The following is an 11,848-nucleotide window of genomic DNA, read 5'->3' on the forward strand; positions in this document are numbered from 1 at the left end:
ACATCTTCAATGAACAGCGGTGTGGCCATCAACACGTTTCTGTCTTTATACCTGGAGCGAATGATGAGAACAGCCTGAGGGCCTCTGCTGGGAACACCTGAGAAGTTTGACTTTCATATGCTCTAGACCCTGAATCATGCTAATTAAAGTGAACATTGTGGAGGCTGGCTAGTGTTTCCAATACATCTTTCTCTGTGTTGACTCCACGCTGCTCCAAGAACGCCCCTCTCGCTTTTCTCTCCTCTCCACTACTCTATCCCTCTGTTCTCGCCTCGTATCTCCTCGGTTCTCTCCTCAGTTCTCTTCTCCACTGTTCTCTTCACAGCTCCCAGGAACCCCCTGCTGTGATCTTGGTATTAATACTCACCATGCCTCAACCTCTCATCTTCGGTTTTAAACTGGAACACTGGAAATAGAAGGCACTCATCAGATGGGCTGTTGTGGCCTTGTACATCAGCTGATGGGCTCTATTCAATCCGTATTGGCGACGATCAGCGGCACTGAAACTTAGCGGAGACTGCATTCACGTTAAACACTGCATATGTTGGCTGAATACAAAATTACATTTCTATCCACATTTGCTATAGGCTCTGTTCCAGAGCCACCACAGTAGTGAAAGCATAGTGGTCCATCGTGGGAATCGAACCCATAACACTGACGTTGCAAGCACCATGCTCTACAAACTGAGCCACACTCCAGTGATGAAGATTGAATAGAGCTCTTTAACCGACTTGGCTTGCAAACGCAACCTAGTTGTTTCTTTTAATATTTTATTTGATGCATAGTGCAGTGTGTTGGCTGTGGTGTGTTGGCTGCGCAGGGTGTTGGCTGCGCAGGGTGTTGGCTCCAGTGTGTTGGCTCCGATGTGTTTGTTGTGGATTAGCTTAAAAATGTTTACATATTTTTGCTTTACTCATCTCATATGTACACACTGTATTCTATTCTACTGTATTTAGTCTATGCCACTCCAACATTGCTCATCCTAATATTTATATATTTCTTGATTGCATTCTTTTACTTTTAGGTTGTGTGTGTTGTGTATATTGTTGTGAATTGTTAGTTATTACTACACTGTTGGGAGCTAGAAACACAAGTATTTGGCTACACCTGAATAAAATCTGCCAAACATGTGTAACTGACCGATCGGGGGAGAAGGGCCTTGGTCAGGGAGGTGACCAAGAACCCGATGGTCACTGACAGAGCTCCAGAGGTCCTCTGTGGAGATAGAACCTTCCAGATGGACAACCATCTCTGCAGCACTTCAACAATCATGGCTTTATGGTATAGTGGCCAGATGGAAGCCACTCCTCAGTAAAAGGCGCATGACAGCCTGCTTGGAGTTTGCCAAAAGGCACCTAAAGGACTCCCAGACCATGAGAAGCATTATACCATTGATACCAAGCTTGAACTCTTTGACCTGAATGCAAAGCACCACATCTAGAAGAAACCTGGCACCATCCCTACAATGAAGCATGGTTGTGGCAGCATCATGCTGTATAGATGTTTTTCAGCGGAGCAAAGTACAGAAGGATCCTTGATGAAAACCTGCTCCAGAGTGCTCAGGACCTCAGACTGGGGCGAAGGTTCGCCTTCCAAAAAGAACATGACCTTAAGCACACAGCAAATACAAAGCAGGAGTGGCTTCAGGATAGGTCTCTGAATGTCCTTGAGTGGCCCAGCCAGAGCCTGGAATGGAACCCAATTGAACATCTCTGGAGAGACCTGAAAATAGCTGTGCAGTGACGCTCCCCATCCAACCTGACAGAGCTTGAGAGGATCTGCAGAGAAGAATTGGAGAAGCTCGCCAAATACAGGTGTGCCAAGCTTGTAGCGTCATACCCAAAAAGACTGAATAGTTACGTAAATGCAAACAGCTGGAGGCAGGGCTTTCTCCTATAGAGCTCCATTTTTATGGAACGGTCTGCCTACCCATGTCAGAGACGCAAACTCTGTCTCAACCTTTAAGTCTTTACTGAAGACTCATCTCTTCAGTGGGTCATATGATTGAGTGTAGTCTGGCCCAGGAGTGGGAAGGTGAACGGAAAGGCTCTGGAGCAACGAACCGCCCTTGCTGTCTCTGCCTGGCCAGTTCCCCTCTTTCCACTGGGATTCTCTGCCTCTAACCCTATTACAGGGGCTGAGTCTCTGGCTTACTGGGGCTCTCTCATGCCGTCCCTGCAGGGGGTGCGTCACCTGAGTGGGTTGAGTCACTGTTGTGGTCATCCTGTCTGGGTTGGCGCCCCCCCCTTGGGTTGTGCAGTGGCGGAGATCTTTGTGGGCTATACTCAGCCTTGTCTCAGGATGGTAAGTTGGTGGTTGAAGATATCCCTCTAGTGGTGTGGGGGCTGTGCTTTGGCAAAGTGGGTGGGGTTATATCCTTCCTATTTGGCCCTGTCCAGGGGTGTCCTCGGATGGGGCCACAGTGTCTCCTGACCCCTCCTGTCTCAGCCTCCAGTATTTATGCTGCAGTAGTTTGTGTCGGGGGGGCTAGGGTCAGTTTGTTATATCTGGAGTACTTCTCCTGTCCTATTCGGTGTCCTGTGTGAATCTAAGTGTGCGTTCTCTAATTCTCTCCTTCTTTCTTTCTCTCTCTCGGAGGACCTGAGCCCTAGGACCATGCCCCAGGACTACCTGACATGATGACTCCTTGCTGTCCCCATTCCACCTAGCCATGCTGCTGCTCCAGTTTCAACTGACCTGAGCCCTAGGACCATGCCCCAGGACTACCTGACATGATGACTCCTTGCTGTCCCCAGTCCACCTGGCCATGCTGCTGCTCCAGTTTCAACTGTTCTGCCTTACTATTATTTGACCATGCTGGTCATTTATGAACATTTGAACATCTTGGCCATGTTCTGTTATAATCTCCACCCGGCACAGCCAGAAGAGGACTGGCCACCCCACATATGCTCTCTCTAATTCGCTCTTTCTTTCTCTCTCTCGGAGGACCTGAGCCCAAGGACCGTGCCCCAGGACGACCTGACATGATGACTCCTTGCTGTCCCCAGTCCACCTGACTGTGCTGCTGCTCCAGTTTCAACTGTTCTGCCTTGTTATTATTCGACCATGCTGGTCATTTATGAACATTTGAACATCTTGGCCATGTTCTGTTATAATCTCCACCCGGCACAGCCAGAAGAGGACTGGCCACCCCACATAGCCTGGTTCCTCTCTAGGTTTCTTCCTAGGTTTTGGCCTTTCTAGGGAGTTTTTCCTAGCCACCGTGCTTCTACACCTGCATTGCTTGCTGTTTGGGGTTTTAGGCTGGGTTTCTGTACAGCACTTTGAGATATCAGCTGATGTACGAAGGGCTATATAAATAAAATTTGATTTGATTGATTTTAAAGTTATTTCTTTGTTAAAAATACATTTTTACTGTCATTATGGGGTATTGTGTGTAGATTTGAGGGGAAAAAACTATTTCATTAATTTTAGAATAAGTCTGTAATCTAACAAAATGTGTAAAAAGTTAAGGGGTCTGAATACTTTCCGAATGCACTGTATATGGCTCTGGATAGAACCAGCTAATTCCAAACTACTCAGCTTCTAAATCTAATGTGTGACATCCTGACCCAAAACCTCCTGCTCACTCACAGCCAGCCAATGTACCTGAAAGTGTTTGGATTTTCTCCTCCACCCAGCTCACAAAATGGGTGATGAATTTTAATAAGTAATGACTGCATTGTGTTGAGACCAATTAAAAACTCTCCTTAGCATTCTGGAACTTCTTCAGTTCAGTGTTCCATATTCCATATGTATAGTTCCCTCTGGGTCAATGTTCTGAAATTAATCTTCTGTTATTTATATGAATGTAGACTGTAGCATTGTGGTAAATTGCCGGATGTATTTTTTATATGTCCATCTAGGGGCCTGAGGAAACTCAAACTTAAAATGGAACAAAACTCAAGACATATCTCTTGACAATGAGGAAGCAAACAGTCATGAATTGAAAAGATCTCTCCTGGACTAAATTCTCATATAGGTCTTAATTATTTCTACAAAATAAACTCTTCTCTTTGAATGTGGATGAACATTGACAAGCATGGAAAGATTGTAAGAAAAAAAAAGATTATTCAGAACTCTGCTGTCTATTTTAATCTCTCCCATACGCTCTACATTCCTCCTCACATATCTCCCTAGATACACTGAATAGATTGATGCAGGCTCTCAATCTGTCTGAACACATTGCACTCGTTTTCATGTATCTTTCTCCTCAAATCTATCACTGACACCTAGAGACATCATACATTCAACAGAACACATTGTGAAAAAGTCATGGCCTTTACTGCCCTTCAGCCATCCTGAGATGCTGAAAACACACAACTTTAATTCAAACCGCGTCTTGAGCAAACACACACACACACATACACACACCTGCGGGCAAACACAAAGACTGACAGTTGGGACAGAAGTGCTCCTTCCTGGTTATTGAGGTCAGGATGGGGTCATAGCAGGGAGGTGGCACTGAGGGAAAGTGACATCACAGAGACCAGAACAGAGCAGAAAACTCTGCTTGACTGCCGGATGTCCCAAACAGAGATGACATTGACATTGCTGTCCTTTCCTTCGCAGTCCAACAACATCGGTCTGGAGCAGGGGCGATATCAATCCCATGGTGCCTAAACAAGAAGGATGCCAGAAAACTTTCTGGCACTCTAAAACACTGCTGTGCTGACTTTTTAAAGTTTCGTACTGTAGTAAAGATACTAACTTTGCAATACATACACACACATCCTTATCATTAGCGGCAAAGTCCTGTTAAATGTGTTCATTCTGTTTGCACTGCACAACGCACCAGTATCAGTTCCTGATGGCCGAAATGTCTTTATACTATACAGCACACAGATTTCCCCTCATAATCACACAATACAAAAACACCTTCTTAAAGACATTTTGCACCACATTGTACATTATTTTGTGTACATAAATAATTATCTGTAATCATCTTTGAGGAATCCAACCTCGCTATATAATGTTGAAAACGTTCCCATTCTGGTTCAGATATAAAGGACATGCCAATCAAATGGGCAGGTAGACAGAGGAGATGGGTACTTGCAGCTCTTACTTTTTCTCTCCATCCCTTCTTTCTCCGCCAGTGAGTGACTAAAATGAGATGAGGAGTAAATGTCTCCTCTCCCACTTCTCATCTTGAGTCACTCGTCCCCAGAAGTCTGGGGAGTGGGCGTCCACAGCTCACTTTTACGCAAGTCCCCACTTCGCCTGCCCAGGCTGGTGTCTACCAAACCATCTGCCGCTCGCTCTGCTTTTCCTTCAATGAATCCACGTTTACTCCACAGTCACATGTTCAGCTTATGTGTTAGCTGCTAAAGCAAGGCAGGGAGGCTTCACACCATTCACTCTGGTGTCCCCATGGAGCCTGAGTTCACAGAAGACAAATAGAGCATGTGCTTGTCGGCAAGTCAGAGGATGGGAGGCCTTTGACTGCGTTGTGCTACAATACTAGGCAGAGGAAGTTGTAAAGCAGCTTTAAAACAAATAAAACATAACGGTGTCATGTCTTTGGCTATGCCGGATTAAGTGATATGACATGCTATTCCATAAAATCATTTCTCCGTAATTAATATGACCTGATTGAGCTAATCATGTAAATGTAATTAACTAGAGAGTCAGGGCACCACAAAATAATATTTATAGAGCTGTTATCTTCCAAATAAACTGTTAAAGACCTAGTAATATTTTACATCAATAACGGTCAATATGAATCATCATCTTAATTCAGTCTCAATTGACAGTTGTAAATTCTTGGTTGTCTGCACGAACCCTGGCGAACAAGTTGAATCAGCAATACAAAATTGGGTTTAATTATTTATTTACTAAATACCTAACTAATCACACAGAATTACACATACACATAATTAATCACAACTTGATTACAAATTACATCATAAAGGAAAACGTCCCTAGCGGGCGGAACAGATATGACAGCTTGTTCCACAAAAGAAAGGGGGCTGGGTTTGAGTAAAAGAGCGGGAAGACTGAGTAACAAAGGAAGAAGCTGTGCTATCGTAAATACAGTATCTTATGCATTCTAAATTATCGCCCATGCAATAAATATTTACTCTGAGCTGCGCTTCGGTAGGTTGCTGATAGATGGAAGGCCGTGTTGCCAAACCGAGTCTTTTGAAGAATGTCTCTGGGAGTCAATTGGATACGTTGTAGTAACGTCGTTGTGTGATAGACGGGATACTCTGTCTGTTCCTTCCTAACCTTGTTTGCAGCTGCTGTTGCTAACTCAACGGCTAGGAGGTATCACTTCTGTAGTGAATAAGAGTTCAAAGTTCATACCATTCGCAACCCAAGCTCACGCTGATGTTGGCTTCGTTCTGTAGTTATTATCTGAACCATTCTGACATCGGACCGTCGTCCTCACATTCTCGGAACAGGAGGTTACATTTTCGTCAAGGCTTTTTATAGTGGAACGAGAAGGGTGTGTCTGAAAAGTTTTATAATCCATGACTCTTCACAGGGGAGGGCCACTGATTGAGCAGAGCCCTAACCTTATGAAACCCCAATACTCACATTTTAGAAGCTAAAATCACATTTCATCCCATCACAAATAATGTCATATTCAAACATTTAAATTGAACAACAATTCCATGTGAATCTGATAACTCTGATGTGTAGACTTTCCACTGTAGAGTTTGTCATCTTATTATTGATGAGAATGTCTCAGAGGACTAATCTTCCCAGAAGTAATTTTCTCAGATACCTACAAATTAGAGACTACGTTAGAAAACACCTCCCAACATTTGGGAATGCTAAACCTTCCATGCTTGACGGATGCATACAAATATGCCCCACTCAGATAAACTGATATTGCGTCTATATGCTGCTTTTCAATCTGTTAGCACACCTTCTACAGATGCCATCAAGGCTAAATGGGAGGAAGAACTAGGGACTGACATCTCGGTGGCAGACTGGGAAGAGAGCTTGGAGTATATCCACACATGCTCCATTAATTCCAGACATCATCTGATACAATTCAAGGTATTACACAGATTACACTATTCCAAAACTAAACTGCATAGGATATTTCCTGATACATCCCCTACATGTGATAAATGTCAGGCTGCGCAGGGTACACTACTCCACTGCTTTGCCCTATGCTCTGGCTTGCATGGTTATTGGTGTGGAATTTTGGGATCCTCTCTGAAGTATTGGAGACTTCAATAGATCCAGACCCGCTTCTGATAATCCTGGGAGTATCTGAGTCCCTAAACGGATTAACCAACCCCCCAAAACAACTAATCTCGTACGGTCTCATTTCAGCAAAAAAACAAATCTTGTTGTTTTGGAAAAGGAGGGAAGTGCCCTCTACCAAATTATGGCTCAGTGAATTGGCAAACACTGTACACTTAGAAATAATTAGATATATTCTGAACAATAAAGGGGGGGATAAGTGTGTGGGGGGGGGGACATCTTCCCTCTTTCTTTCTACGTGTCCTTGTTTTGTATGTCGTGTTTTGTATTATTTGTTCTGCACCCAGAACTCTGGGTCTTGTTGTTCCTGTCTGCTCTTTTATGTTTAGATAAGAATTGTATACCTGTCTTGTATACCTACCTCTTGTATACCTATACACCATTATTGTGTGTGTTTAACCAGCTCGGGAGTTTTATTCCTCTGCTGGTAGCGTGACTACAGCTCAAGCTCATTACCATAACGCACAATGCGCAAAAATATTCCTAAAAATATTTAACCTCCACACATTAACAAGTAAAATAGCTCAAATGAAAGATAAACAAGTTGTTTATCTAGCCAGCAAGTCAGATTTCTAAAATGTTTTACGGCGAAAACATAGCACATATTTATGTCAAACCACCACCGCAGACATAGCTCATTAGCATAGCCAAGTAGGAAAAAATATGCAATCAACAAACAGGATTAAAAGAAAAATCATTTCACTAACCTTTTGAAATCTTCATCAGATGACAGTAATATAACATGTTACACAGTACATTCATTTTTTTTCAATAATATGCTATATATATCCATAAATCTCTGTTTACAATGATGCATCGTTCAAAAAGTGCTACCCAAATGTCCTGAGAAATGACGATAGCCCCGGCAGATAACGTCAGCTAACAAGGAATACACATCATAAACTTTGACTAAATATGCATGTTTTACATATGTATAGCAAGATACACTTCTTCTAAATGCAATTGCATTGTTACATTTAATTTTAACGTTACATTTTGCGTTCACTAGACTATAATATGGAGTCGGCGCTCCCACAGTAGCATAATGACTCCTCTATCTTGGAGTCGACAGAAACCCAAAATGAATACATTAAATATTCCCTTACCTTTGTTATTCTTCCATCAAATGACCTGTAAGGGATTATACTCACCAAATTAGCGTTCAGTTTTCAAGTCTGCGTCTTTCGGTTCTCAAAATAGCCTGATTTTGGTAAAAATGTAGTCAAAATTGAAGTGGTTGCGCACCAAAACTTCGAAAGAATATATAATATGTAGAGTAAACTTGTCAAACTAACTTCATAATCAAGCTTTAACATGTTATAAAGGTGTACAGCAATTTTGAGAACAAACAGAAACACAAGCACTGTTCAATCGATCTTGGAAAAGAGAGAGGACTTGACCATTGCGCACAGGTTTTTTTGAGTGACTGAGAGCTTACCACGTGCTCAAACTCTCGTGAGCGGGCGATTCTCACAATGAGAAGTCCCATTGAAAGCTGAGATCACGCTGAACACGTGGAGACTCTTCAGGGTGCTGTGACTGTTTTGGAATGGTGTTTGCGATGAGGTCAAAGGTGACCCAACTTTTCAGATGAGAAGAGATATTTTGGGAAAATGCAGATTTTGAGAGTTCTGCTATACATAGAGACATCATTTAAACGGGTTTAAAAGCTTTAGAGTGTTTTCTATTCGATAATATTTTTTATTTGCATATATTAGCAACTTTTGACAAAAATGTATCATGTTTTATATGGGTACCCAAATCCTCCAGAAGGGGCAGTAAACCGTGGTATCCTGAACAGGTTAATAAAATATTTGAAACAGAGAATGTCTCAGAGGACAACCGAACTGACATCATATTCATCAAGTACCACCGCATATGTTGAATTGGTCGGATTACCAGAATATAGTTAATTTCCCCCCCACCTTCTGATGTTCCCAGAATCTCTATGTTAACCAAGGGGTTTTCAAATGTAACATCAGTAGGGTAGAGAGAGGAAAAAGGGGGGAAGAGGTATTTATGACCGTGATAAACCTACCCCCAGGCCAAGGTCATGACAATGGCTTATGAAGCAATGGTAGGAGGTTAGAAAATGCTATGGTTACCCTTCAGCCTCACAGATAGGGTACCATGAACTATGTTGAAACTGAAACCATGGCTATGTTCCAATCAATTGTCCATACTCGCAAACCTCGTACAACACATGCCCATTACATTGCATAATTCTAAGTAGTATGCTAATGTAAAACCCAGAGTATGGTGTCTGAATGGCCTTGGCTTTCTTGATGCCATTCATGTTTCCTAGATTCTCCACATCGATGACCGAGCCTGGGTCTTTCACCTCTGACCCAGTTGTCTCCTCATCACTACTGGACTCTACCAGCACCTCCTGCAGAGAGAGGGAGAGGGAAAGAGAAGAAGGAGAAAGAGGAGGAGGGGAGGCAGCAGGTGAGAGGGAGAGGAGTAGATAGTGAAAGGTGGTGGCACAAAGAAAGAGATGGACAGAATAAGAAAGGTAGGTGAGAACAGCGAGAGCAAGTGGGAGAAAAATAGGGAGAGATCACTCACCCCTTCTACAAGAGAGACCTGCATCACTTACTTCAAGCATCTCCTAAAGAGGTTGAACGTCCTTCAGATTTATGAAGGCATAAATCCACAACTAATCTTAAATACATCCATGATTAAACACATCCAGGATCCAATATGGGATACATTTGATTAAAAGTCATTATATTTTGTTGGAGCTGCTTGATTAAATAAAGATAAGCATATGCATGGATTTTGGGAACTCCTCGGGGTGCATGGATGATTAAAATTATGTTGCCAACCACATGTTCATCGGCGTTGGCAAGATTAAATAAAGCCTAACTGGATGCACGGTAGATAAATCATAATGATTAGCCTTCACACTAGTTTATTTGTACATTTTCACCCCTGCTGCATAGAGTTGCCGGAGACAGCAGGAGGAGAAAGTAGCGCGGCGAACTCACATTATCATGACAATATGAGAAAGAGGGTATGTGCATACATGTGTTTTCAGTATAGCAGTAGTGTCAAGGAATCCACTCCAGATAAAAGTGTAATAAGAAATACCCTATTGTGGACAGAATAAACCTACATCGAGCTACGTCAACCATGAATCAGCTCTATGAGATAGCATTAGTAATGGGAGGTGTGCATGTTAAGAGTAGTTAAGTTCAGTGTTATCTCAGAGCTGAGCTGTTCTGCATATGCCTGGTCATCCTCAGTCTTCTCCTGTAGTTTCTTCCTGTTCCTGGTCTTACAGGAGCCGTCCGTCTTACAGTTTCCACTACAGGCCTTCTTCTGTCCTGCAACCAGGGCCTGCAGTTCAGGAACTTGGTCTTCCAGACCAGGAAGTCAGCCTGCACGATGCCATTATGACTCTTCACAACTTTGCAGTTGCCATCTCCTCTGGACAGAACACAGATGCCGCTCAGCATCCACAGCCACTTGTCCACATTCTTACTCACCAAAAGGAGAGGGAAGTGTTTTCATGTGTTTTCAGAGTCTAGAGAATGTGGATGGTTAGCTATTGGACAGGAGATAACAGTCATAGTGGTAATGATAATCAACTGAAAGAGCTTAGTATTCTAGTGTTTTCAAAAAGAGGAATGTATAATGTGCAAAAAATATCCATAAAAGTATCAGACAAGCAAAGAAGCAGATTGCATTTCATAAGTGTAAGTAGCAGTGTAAGTAGCAGCACCACCAAACATATCGATAGGTTTTTTTTTTTTGTCAGATCTCTTACCATATTGTAGTGGCTGCCATACACAGAGCTGCCATACACAGAGTTGCCCAGGCCAAACATTGCACATCTCAGTCCTTTCAGGTAGGTGTTCCCATATCTGAAGTCAGTGGATGCCTCCTCCAGCCACTTACAGAACCATTCAGCATTCTCTGTGGGCTGTCCGTCAGTGTACATAGCCAATAGGAACACACAGACCGACTTGTTGGAGCACTGGAGAGAAAGATGTGCCACTTTCCACATTTTTAATGACAAGGTAAACAAATGCTGAATATGTAACATAGACATATAGAATAAGGATAAAGGATATCTCTGGTATATATTTCCAGTGAGAGACAGAAATTGCCCCCATTTCTTTATAAAATGCAATACATTTGCACAGAGCCAAATTAAGTGCACTTCATAGGAAACAGGATGCAGCTATGGACAACCTACTGCATTGCATGCAATCAGAGTGAAAGTAGGAATCAATAAAAGATCAGCTGCATTGGGAGCACTATGATAAAGTATGAGGACAACATTTTGAATGCAGAACAAATCTCCAATGCAAAGCAACATTGTAAATGATATAAGCCCTACAGGGCAGCCAGTGTATGGTGCCCTGAGCCCCATGGTTTCCTACGGCAAAGAGCTGCCTGCAGCAATCTATGCTGCTCAAGGGAGAAAGCATCATGACTGATCACTGGGTAGAGAGAGTCAATGCACAGAGTATCTGTAACTAGATCTCTGGGCCGCCGGCCGGGCCGAGCACCCGTGGTCATTTCTCTTTGGGGGAGAGGGGGTTTTATCTCCAAACTGTAAAGTAGCCCTGTTGAATAAATGACCATTTCCTATCAGGTTGCTGCGCCAGGCAACCAA

General features: G+C 42.9%; 1 pseudogene; it reads right to left on the reverse strand.

Moving 5' to 3' along the window:
- Nucleotides 1–9,379: 9,379 nt before the first annotated feature.
- Nucleotides 9,380–11,233, reverse strand: LOC127929797 (S-adenosyl-L-methionine-dependent tRNA 4-demethylwyosine synthase TYW1-like; annotated as a pseudogene).
- Nucleotides 11,234–11,848: the final 615 nt, after the last annotated feature.

Source organism: Oncorhynchus keta, chromosome 1 (assembly GCF_023373465.1).
Source record: "Oncorhynchus keta strain PuntledgeMale-10-30-2019 chromosome 1, Oket_V2, whole genome shotgun sequence".
NCBI lineage: Eukaryota > Metazoa > Chordata > Actinopteri > Salmoniformes > Salmonidae > Oncorhynchus > Oncorhynchus keta.